This window comes from Macaca mulatta, chromosome 4 (genome assembly GCF_049350105.2).
Source record: "Macaca mulatta isolate MMU2019108-1 chromosome 4, T2T-MMU8v2.0, whole genome shotgun sequence".
Taxonomy (NCBI): Eukaryota; Metazoa; Chordata; class Mammalia; order Primates; family Cercopithecidae; genus Macaca; species Macaca mulatta.
Genome location: NC_133409.1, coordinates 172,935,725 through 172,947,530, shown reverse-complemented (window position 1 = coordinate 172,947,530; position 11,806 = coordinate 172,935,725). Strand labels below are relative to the sequence as shown.

The window sequence follows — 11,806 nt, the reverse complement described above, 5'->3', positions numbered from 1 at the left end:
AAGCATTTGTCAAATCCGATTACACAATTCCATCTCATGCTACATTTATTCAAAAAAATATTTTGAGAATTTTCCGTCCTCTTCTACAATTACTTGTGTTCCACTTGATATAGATGTTATAGAGGTATAAGATGAGTTGATTAGCCTCTACTTTTAATTACTATATTCAATGCATTAAACAGCTTTATACATAAATCTTTGTATCAACTTTTCATTTCTGAAAACAGAACTTTGTTTTTGAGGACAAATGCCTTTCTTAAAAAGTATACAATTTTTAAGGATACTTAACATATTTTTTGACATTACTTTGCTGTTATTCTTTTTTATCTCTTTTTTTGTTTTTTTTTTTTTAAATTTATTTATTTCAGTGGGTTTTAGGGGAACAGGCGGTGTTTGGTTACATGAATAAGCTCTTTAGTGGTGATTTCTGAGATTTTGGTGCACCCATTACCCAAGCAGTGTACACAGTACCCAATGTGTAGTCTTTTATCCCTCACCACCCCCACCCTTCCCACTGAGTCCCCAAAGTCTATCTTAGCAGTCTTATGCCTTTGCGTCCTCATAGCTCAGCTCCCACATACTATGTTTGGCTTTCCATTCCTGAGTTCCTTCACTTAGAATAATGGTCTCTAATTCCATCCAGGTTGCTGCAAATGCCATTCTTTTGTTCCTTTTTATGGCTGAGTAGTATTCCAAGGTATACGTATACCACATTTTCTTTATCCACTCATTGACTGATGGGCATTTGGACTGGTTCCATATTTTTGCAGTTGTGAATTGTGCTGCTATAAACATGTGTGCAAGAGCATATTTGACATATTTTCTATTTTTCTTTTCCTTTTTTTTTTTTTTTTTTTTTACAGCCCAGAGGTCTTTTATTTTGTTAACACCTATGATGCCATGAATTCATAGGGAAGAGGCTCCAGCAGCTCAGGCTCCTTCCCCCAGACTCTCATAAAGTGTGCTTCTTTGGGTGGAGCAGGCTGGCGCTTCAGTTGAACCCAGGCACCATTCTCTTTGGCTTCTTTCTTTTTCTGAACATTTTCCTTCCCGCGTTTCAGGAAGCTAGCTCTGCTCTTAGAGAGTTTAATGTGCTCAATACGCACATTAATTCTCTTGGCAAGAATCTTGCCCTTGTTTGTTTACAACAAAGTCAACAGCATGCTGGGGAACATTGTAGCTCTTCCAGTTTAGCCACGGTAACATTTGGGGGCATTCCTTTTTGAATAGTACCCATTCCCTTGATGCCTACAGTGTCATCTTTCTTATAGATTCGCATATACGTGGCCAAAGGAACAACTCCATGTTTTCTAAAAGGCCTAGAGAACATACATTGGTTGCCCCTCCTCTTTCCCTTTGTGTTCGTCATCTTGGCAAATTAGTGGAAGATGGCGGTTCCTGCCAAAAGGTGATATATTTTCAAAGTGTTGTTCAGAAAATGTTTTATCAATTTATTTTCTTGTTAAGGGTGTCTGACAACCTCTACCCTACCAATATCATTATTGAAAATATTTGCTAATTTAATAGTTTTTTAAAAGCCTCTTGTTGCCATCTTATTTGTCACTTTTTGTTCATTAATAGATATAAACATGTATCATATATCTAGTGGTCACTCAATATTTATTTTTTGTATAATTGCTCATTCATGTCCTTTTCTCAAAATTGGTGTTTCACATATTGATTATGTAAGATCTCTATCTCTGTATATTAAGGCTATTATTCCATTTACACTTTTTATTACCTATATTTTTAAATGTTTTATTTACTGTATTACTTATAAACATAAAAATTTGGAAACATGCTAACTCTAAAAGGGAAACAGTAAGTGTGTTACATTCATTTCATGGGATATTATTTATTGAAGAAAATGTTTCTGAAAAGTTATCAATAATATGGGCGAATGTTTATTTCGTGGTATTACAAGAAAATATAGGAAAAAGTTGGATGTTCAGTATGATAAAAAACAAACAATATGCATATTAAAAGACTGGAAGAAAAACTATTGACAGTGATGATTTTTAGTATTGGGTCTTTCATTGATTTTTTTTTCTTTTCTGTCTTTCTTTTGCTTTTTTTTTTTTTTTTTTTTAAGAGTAGTATTTTCCACCAGGAAAGAAGCAATGAACTTGAAGAAGAGAGAGAAAAAGAAGAAAAAGGCATTGTAAAAAAAACAAAAAAAAGGGGGGGGGGGCAAGGAGCTAGTACAAAACTGATCTTCTATACAGCATTTCACTTTCTGAGCTGTATGAGAGATTCCCTAATAAACTTCTTCTCACACTGGAATATCTTGCTCCAAAAAGTAGGAGAGGCACCAGACCATCTGCCTTCCCTCAGCTTCCCTGCTTCTCACCAGGGGTGACCTGGACCAGGTATTTTCACAAACCAGAGGGGCCCATGGAATCCCAGAACACAAGACAGATGGACTTGAGTTCCAGGACCTGAGGACTCTCCATTAATTCCTCTCTGAAGGCAGTTGGACTTGCTGCTGAAGGGCAGCCCAGGGCGCCACCCCGCAGGCCTAGAGGGGGGGGACAGCAACTGGCACACACAGACCCCATGTCTGCCAGCTGTTATCTACCCGGCTACAAAAAGGAGAGAAAGATCCAGGCAGCCGGTTAGCTGACTGCACAAGGAGAGCCACTTACATCCTTTCACTGGATATAAGTTAGTTTTCCTATTGTCTTTTCCCCAGATGAGGTTTTACCATCTCAGGGTATGAGTGCCCTTGGGATAGAAGAATCACTGGCATGTCCACAAGCATCCTTTTTAAGTTGATTGCTGAACCCAAAGCATTTCTCCAAAAATCATGATGTTCCTCAAAAGGAAGAAAAGGAGTTAAGAACAAGAATTTTAATCTGCACATGACTGGGCATGGCACTGGTTCTTAACCCTGGCTGCACAGTGGAATCACATGAGGAACTTTACAAGTGACTAATGTATCAGGGATTTAACAAAGCACCACAGGTGATTCTAACGTGCGTGCGGGCGGTTGGGAATCTCTAGGCAAAAGTGATGAGTTAAAGTGATTGAGGAGAAGATCGTTAAATCCGAATGAAGCGCTTGAGAAACAGACTCAACCCCTCTGGCGGAACTGGAATATGTGTCATCGTGTAATTCAGTTCAAGGGTTTAGTACTTTTTCCATCACTTCGTCTCTTCATCTTACATCATCTTCATCTTGCATCTCTATGAACAACCCTCTTCCTCATTGTCAAAGGCAGCAAAGAAAGGGTTACAATATCTTGCCCAATGTCCCCTCACTAATACAGGATGAGGCACAGAGAGATTGAATAATATAATGGAAGCCTAAGGCCACAAGCCACAGCCCTAACATCCTTGCTATTAATAGAATATTGTTTACTTTGGAGTGGAAGAGTTTTTTAATGGAATTGGTGTTATGTGCAGAATAGTGTTAAATCAGTGGAAGATTGAGAAAATATTGGGGGGAAATTTGATGCTACTTTCATTATTAATTTGTAATGGATCTTTAATATGGCAACAAATGAAAACATGTCTGACTACCTGTTAACCCAATAGAAATAACAAGAGAAATTCAGTGTACTAAACAGCACTTTAAAGACAATTACTAGACATGGATTTACTAGGGAAAATTCTATCGGAAACAAACCCAAACAAAAACTCTATCATTAACAAAGCATATGGCCTGATGTTAAAAGTGTTATGAGACCAAAAAGAAAGTTCTAATGCTGTAAATATATTAGAAGTTTATCAGCTAATGAATAGAATACAATTGATTCCGTGATTTAAAGTTTAACTAGTAGTTTATTTTATTTACAATTGTATAAAGTGAAAAGGGAAAACAATCAATAAAGAACCTACATGAGAAGAAACAAGACTGGAAAATTTGGTGGTTTAGATGCCTATTTACATGGGAAAATGTTTCAGATCCCCTGGGATGATAAAATGTCTGTTGAAAGAAACATAAAAGGAGGATGATAGGAAATTTAATAAACCCAGATTACAGAATGTGTTTCTTTCCGTACTATAATTTGGTTGTGGTTATGTATGATAAATAAAGAGAGATAAAGAAATATAATAGGAAAAGAAGAACAAGTACAGTCTTCTTGCTGACAAGTATCTTGTAAACAGGCAGTAACATTTATTTTTAAATGGTTGTCCTCTTTCGCATGCATTCGTATTTTTTTCACACAAAAACCAGACATGTAAAACTAAGAAAATAAGCAGCTATAATTAGAGTGGGAACTGGATTGGGAGTGGGTGACCAGGGAAAGATGATGGAGTGAGTTTGTTCTCTTTTCTGTTTGCAAACCTGTAGTTAAGCGACAGATTAGGAGAAGAAAACTCTTGTTCTGTAGCTGCAGACAAGTTCAGCAGGTTTCTGGACCAAAGAGTGAACTCACGGAAATGCCAATCCATCCACAGTTGACTATTAGTAAAGTAGAGTAGATGACAGATCTGGAAGAACCCACTGAAAGCCTGGTTGAAATATTTAATTGCAAAAGAACGTCAACAGAAAAATACAGCTGGAGTGAAACAAGCCTTGGTCTTCCTCCCAAACAGGCCCAGGAACAGACCTCAGAACTAATCCTGATCTAAATGTGCAGACTGGCCAGTGGAGTCTTCCTCTCTGGCCACGTCTGCCTGAAAATGGAGACTTCCCACAGCTGTTTGGAGCAGCTTGTGGCACACTGTTGTGTCTGTTCATTCAATATAATTAAGAGCTGCTTGCTCTAGGGGAAATGAAGGATTTGATTAAGGGGGAGTGTTTCTTCTTCCTTTCTTCTTTCTTGCTTTTGTTCAGCCTTATCCAAATTTTTTTACTATGTTCTAAGTCATGTCACGTTCTGGGGCAATTTCCACTTTTTGTTATGGACAACTAAGTGCTAAAGGCACATAGTAATGGGGCGTGTGTGTGTGTGTGTGTGTGTGTGTGTGCGCGCGCACTTTAAGATGGAACAAGGGAGGCTTGGAAAGAGGAACGCATCCCAAACTGGTTTTTAGACCCCAAAAAGCAAAAAATTCATAAAACCAAAACTGACTGAGCCAGATTATGAAGAACCCTGAGCAAATGCCAAGCGACGTGTTCCCCAGGCTTGGAATGGCATTTCCCTCTGCAGCAATAATTTATCTGTTAACAAGTAAATCCTCCCAGTTCTTTCTGTGGCTTCTGAAGTGTCACTATTATATACCACTATGGAACGACCACAGAGGGTGGGCTGGGGAGGGAGGGGACCTGACACCAGTTATCAATCTTTCACAAACCACAAGTTCTAAAAGAGCACAGGATTTATGAGCAAACAAGTCCAGAGAGCCCCAGCCAGGGACTGAAAAAATCATGAGATTGGGATGACTGTCAACATGTCAGAACCAAAGAAGGAGGAGAGAAAGATGGCACAAGAAAATGGGCCCTCCTTGCAGATGGATCATTCTAATTGCCATCAAACCTGATTTCAAGAGCATTTTACAGCTCTTCTTTCCCCCTTTGAAAAAGTTAAATAAGTAGAACATGTCAATAAATGTGATCAATATCCAGAAAACCTTTTTGTTAGCTAATATCCCAATAAGGACATTTGTATTGATTCAGTTCTTGATGAGGTCCAGTTGTGTATCTGAGGGATCTGCTCTATGAAATGTGTAAGGCCTTGAACACAGTAGGTGTTCAGTAAATGTGAGTGCATTGGATTAGTGGCATTCTAGATAACTGAGTTTACACAAAAACTGTTCCTTTTTTTCTCCTCTATTGTCTCATCAACTATCAAATGCCCTTGGTACATCCCCCAAAAATGTTTTAAAGATCAATTTCTCTTTCCCATTCCCAGAACTGTACCTTTTCCTAAAAATTATCATCCAATGCCTCAAATATCACAATACCTACCAAGTCAGTCTCCTGGCTTCTGGTTTATCAGATTACTTTTCTGAAGCATTCACCAGCTCAAAAGCTTTGAATCACTTTCTAATGCCTTTGGGATAAAGCTCAAATCCCTCTGCTGACTTTCAGGGCTCATCACAATTCAGTTTCATCATGCCTCTCCGAATTTTCAACAAATCTCAAAAGAAAAATGATGCTTACATCAAGTCAATGTCCTCTCTGGTCTTGGTTAGCAAACCGTGCATTTCTGCCACCATAAATTTGCTTTTCCTGTTCACCCAGCTCACCACACCTAGAATGGTTTTCACACTCCCTCCTTTTTCTCTTTCCTGTCTCCACCTTTTCCACGGAACCTCACCCCTCTCTTTTTCCTGAGGGAGACTCTCAGAATTCCAATGTCTGGGTATTCTCTGTTTCACTATCACCAGTCATTGCAGGCCATTAGTAGGATTTTCTCTCTCTCAAGCAATGCCTTGACTTCTCGATCCACTCTTCATTCATTCATTCATTCATTCATCCATGCCTTCATTCAACAATCATTTATTGACTGCCTATTTTGGGCCAGGCACCATGCAAGGACCCATGTATATAGAAAGATAAATGACAAAGAGTCTATTGTCAAGACAATCCTAATCAAAGGGAAGGAAATTACAATGCCTTGTGCTCAGTTCAGTAAAATATATTTACATTATGCATATGATCTCTCTGGTTATCAGAATCTTAAATTCCTTGAGGCTAGAAACTATACCATGGACTTCTTTTGTGGTCCCTAGTAAGCTTATTGAGCATGTAACTTGGTTTTTGAAACATACTTACGCAACGTTATTGAATGTTGCAATAACAGATTAGAACTCAAAAATCGTCTTGGTATTTCTTCACTTTGCCAGGAAAAATATTCAGGTTTAAAATGTAAGTTATAGAGAATATTTCTGAAGGGATAAAGTCATTAGTGACCCCAAGAAAGAATGCCCAACAGATGGGGCAAGAAAAATACTTTTCTATGTACATATTTTTATACTTTTGAATCTGATATATGAATGAATAACTAATTGAAAAATAATACATTTGCTGATACAGTTTTAAGGAATCAATAGAGATAAAACTATAGATGCCAAATTTTTATTTTTCTCTTGTCCTCATGAGCAGCGATCCCCAACCTTTTTGGCACCAGGGACTGGTTTCATGGAAGATGATTTTTCCACAGACAGGGTTGTGGGGAATACGGTTTTGGGATGGTTCAAGTGCATTACATTTATTGTGCACTTTATCTATTTATTGTGCATTTTATTTATACATTTATTGTACACTTTATTTGCAGTATAATATATAATGAAATAATTGTATAATTATACAACTCACCACAGTGTAGAATCAGTGGGAGCCCTGAGCTTGTTTTCCTGCAACTAGACGGTTCCATCTCGGGGTGATGGGAAACAGTGACAGATCATCAAGGGTTAGATTCTTATAAGGAGCCAGCAACCTAGATCCCTCACATGCACAGTTCACAATAGGGTTCATGCTCCCATGAGAATGTAATGCTGCTGCTGATCTGACAGGAGGTAGCACTCAGGCGGTAATGCGAGCAATGGGAAGTGGCTGTAAACACAGATGAAGCTCCACTCGTTTGCCTGCCTCCTGTTGTGTGGCCCGGTTCCTAACAGGCCATGGAATGGTACCAGTCTCTGGCCCAGGGGTTGGGGAACCCTACTCTTTAGGATGCTTGATAAAATGACAACTTAGAAAATCTTTACTGTAAACACAGATGAGAAGAATGATAGGAAGAACACAGGTGAATGGATAATGCACAGTGCTATTCCAAAACAATTCTTGACTCCCTCCCCTTTCTAATGGATTTGCTTCCACTAGAATTTGCTTCTAACCTAGAATTAAGTTTGAGTTCAAAAACAAACAAACAAACAAAAAATCAAGGTTGGCATTCAGTAGACTCTGGTTCTACTGGCCCTGGTGTTTTCTTGCCCACTAAGAAAATGACCAATAGCAGAGTCTGTGGGGTGTCCTAAAAGGTCACGTGCCTTGGCCATGCCTGGAATAGAGCTAAGCATAGTCAGCCTGCACAGTCAGCAGAGCCCCTCTCAATGCTATTTCCCTCCTATATACCCCTCTGGATCTGTTCACCTTTTGACCTGAAGAAGGGGCTGTTTTCGGGTTCTGGCAGTGGTAGTCAGAGGGTCAGCTGACATGCACATGGGTAAATGACATGAGAGGGATATTGCCCTTTTCTACCTATCTACCCCACAGCTGGTAATCTTGCTTTGTCAAGAAACAAAAGAATTTTAAAATAGGTGTTCTCTGTGTCACAAATATAGAATGGAAAGTTTTTACAAGATACCCCTTTTAACAAAAAGCACCATGCATTTGAATTGTATAGAGCTCAGCATCACACTCCCAGAGTTGTTCATGAAAATTAAGAACTATCCAAACTATTGAACCTCTATTAGTTGTCTGTTTCCCCCACAACCTCCACTCCTTGTGCAAATCATATTCAACCCATTTGTGATAATGTTCTCACTGGCACGCCTGGAAACTATTAAAAACAGATGTCCAGACCACACTGCAGACATCTGGGATGGAGCAACTCTGGTGGGGTCATAAACATGTCTCTGTATGGAGGATAAGCCCCCTTCAGGTGTCTTTTTTGGTCTTCTTATAATACCAAATATATAACTTCTAAATGAGAAACTAGAGGCCGCTTGCATTTGCATTTACTTTGGCATCTTTTTCTTATTTTTAAGTTTGCTTTCACGGATTCTGAAATGTAAACGCTTATCTTGAGCTGCTGAGGCCTTCACAAAGATTACAGTGAGACCACACATTTATACATTGAAACTGGAGATTCAACTTGTGTATGTTACCCACCCTGGAAACACCAGATCCTACTTTGTTTCATCTAATAAATGCTCTATTATTAGAGAAAGAAAGAGGGGAAGAAGCGGATAACTATATTTAAACCAAGTTTTATTTGCTTTCACTGTTACTATCAATTGTTCCTCCAGTATTTGTACAGTTTCTGAAAGTATTTAAACCAAAGCAACGCTTGTCCCAGAGTTTTTTTGTTTTTTTTTTTTTTTGTAATGAGGAAAATATGTCTGGTCTTATTCATACTATCAGAATACAAGAGTAGGCTTTGGGCATGAACAAAGGGTAGTGATTGGAGAATCCCAAAGAACTGATTTCTCTAAAGAAAAATTTAAAATTGACTTCAGTGTTGTACGGAAGGAGAGCAGGTTGGCATTCCCCTTGACAAGGATGGAAGAGGCCCTCAGGCCTGACAACAAGCATTTAGTTAAGGCATTGCCACCTACTTCGTGGCATCTAACCATTATTTAAATAAAAAATAAAATAAAGTTAAATATGGCACCTTTTACTGCTAAATCACTGACTTTTGAGAATTGTTTCTATGTTGATGGTTCGTTTCTCATACAATAGTATTGGGGAAAGATTCAAATCCATCCCATCGAAGGAGAAATGGGTTTGACTTAACAAGAAATGGGGTTGACTTAAAAATCTCCGGAGCAAGGACATACATGAAAGATGGAATGAACAGCTTTCTATTCTGTATCCCCCGCCTCCACCCTGCCCTTTACTCTCAAAAACCCATATGGTATGATGCTTTCTGTCTATTCTTCTCGGGCAGCAAATCTGGAAAGTGGGATGCTAAAGAGAATCCAGAGTGAAGAGGGTTTTTGAGCTTCCAGAGGATTATTGAGAGCTGATTAGCCATGACTTTCCCCAGAACTCATATGTTCTTAGGCAAGTCTGGCGTTCTGAGCCAACAGACAGCTTAATAGAACCACAAGGAGTTAAGCGTGACTCTTTCTTTCACAGTGACTCTCTTGGCTGTCATCAGAGATCCAGAGCACAATACAACAAGGGCACTTAGTCTTCTTTTCCTTCAGCCTAGGAAGTTACATATTTAGTGGTTTCATGACCAGTAAGCAGAAAATCAAGTCATCTGCTCCAAAAGAAATAGCAATAGAAGTATATTCTTACCTCTGTATCACATTTTTTCTGCTTTGGGGGGACTCAAAGTTTTTTTTTTAATCTTAGTCAATTGTTTTAATACACAGTTGATTACCTATTATGGTTTTTATCTCCTTAGGATACTTCTACATTTTTCTTGACAAAGATTGAGATAATCTTCATACCCCCTTTCATATTAAAAAAAAATCCCAGATGAAAAGGAAAAACCTTTCTGTGGTTATTTCACAAACTGGAAAAAGTAAACAACAAATAATAATCATAAATCAATATTATTTTCAGATCATGCAAAGAGAGACAGCAGCTGAAGAAACAAATTGCCCCATAGAGAGTAGAGTGAACATGCAAAATGTTTTTGTGAGAACTTTTTCAATACAGATGTTTGGAGTCTTATGGATAATTATTTTTAAGTCACTGTGATTTGGGGAGGACTTCTTTCCCATACTTCCTTTTCACCAATTGCCTTTGAGCTTCTCTACTTAGACTCCTGAACATTCATCAAATCAGAACACCCACTACCTCCTGGATTGTTGGGATTATCAAAATATAAAGAGAAAGAACCCAATCATACTCAGGTTTGAGTTTCCAAATTGACCTGGGAGACTCCTACACAAATGACAGGCATGCACACCAAAGATGTGATTTTAAGAACTGGGCTTTTGGGTTTCAATAGACTGAGCCTATTGATACACATAAAGTTTATGACATAAACAATAGATTGGAAAGAGTATCGCTGAAAACTAAATTGCAACTCCATTGGCTAGGGTAGACAATTAGGAAAGGAAAACAGTCAAGTCAGATGATGATGCAGGCCTGCAAGAGAGTTCACCAGACCCTGCCCTATGTCCACAGCCAAGACGGGCTCTGGAGGGAGGGGAACTGGTAGAAATTCCAGATAGGGATCTGAGGTCAGGGGAGACTGGAATTCTTCAAGGAAGCTTGGGACATTGAGAAACTTCAAGGAGAAGTCACCTTAGCCAGCATGAGGTGGCGACTAAAGAAGTGAAATGGCAGGAGGTCTGAGGCAGGTCCCTGAGTCTCTCCCCCAGAGAGCAGTGGGAAAGCAGCACACAGTCTTACACCCTCCCACTTCCCATGAGGGAGCAAAAAGGCTGAGAAAACCAAGGAACCAGGAGGGGCCTCAAGATCAAAATGAGTTGTACTTGGAGTATGTGGACCACAACCAGAGACAATGGTGTGACCATAAATGGCTCAAGGAACACTGGATGAATAGACAGTGAAGACAGAAGACCAGATGCCCCTCCCCTCCAATTCACTGACAGCATGAAGCTCTCCCCTATGTCTCAGATACAGTCCCAGGGAGAAGTTATCCCTCATTGACTAAGTTTTAGTGCCTGTCACCTGTGGAATAAGGGCTTAAGTTAGAAATGAAATGGAGTAACTTTTCTAGTTTTTAAAGTCATGAATTTGTGAACTCAAGTTTGTGGAGAGTTAAAATGATATTTATGCTACGCTGTGCTAACAGGAAAACATAAAAATAATCCATAATTGTCACATGACAAGGAATGTTTTAAAAAATCTGAATATCCTGACGAGCCAGGGTAGATCATTGCTGGTAGTCACTCTCAGGGTTTCTTAAGAAAGAGGCTCTATAAAATTGAAGTAAGCATGTAGACATCTCACAGTAATTACATTTTTCTTATAATGATCAGATCTTTGTTAACACGAAATGATTTTGATCTGAGCACCACAAATGAAAACAAAGCAAACATAGAACATTTGAGCCAGGCATGGGGGCTCATACCTGTAATCTCAACACTTTAGGAAGCTGAGGCACGAGGATCATTTGAGTTTAGGAAGTCAAGGCTGCAGTGAGCTATGATCACGCCACTATACTCCAGCCTGGGTGATTAGAGCAAGACCCTGTCTCATAAAAAGAAAAGAAAAGAAAAAAGAAAGAAACAGAAAGTTTGTATGTAAAACAAAGAAGAAATGA

The 11,806-nt window shown here is 38.9% G+C and overlaps 1 non-coding gene across 1 annotated transcript; it reads left to right on the top strand.

Annotated features, from left to right (window-relative positions):
* Positions 1 to 9,073: 9,073 nt before the first annotated feature.
* LOC114677895 (U6atac minor spliceosomal RNA) lies at positions 9,074 to 9,199 on the top strand. Its single transcript, XR_003729321.1, has one exon. It is a non-coding gene; the product is annotated as a U6atac minor spliceosomal RNA (small nuclear RNA).
* The last annotated feature ends 2,607 nt before the right edge of the window (positions 9,200 to 11,806 follow it).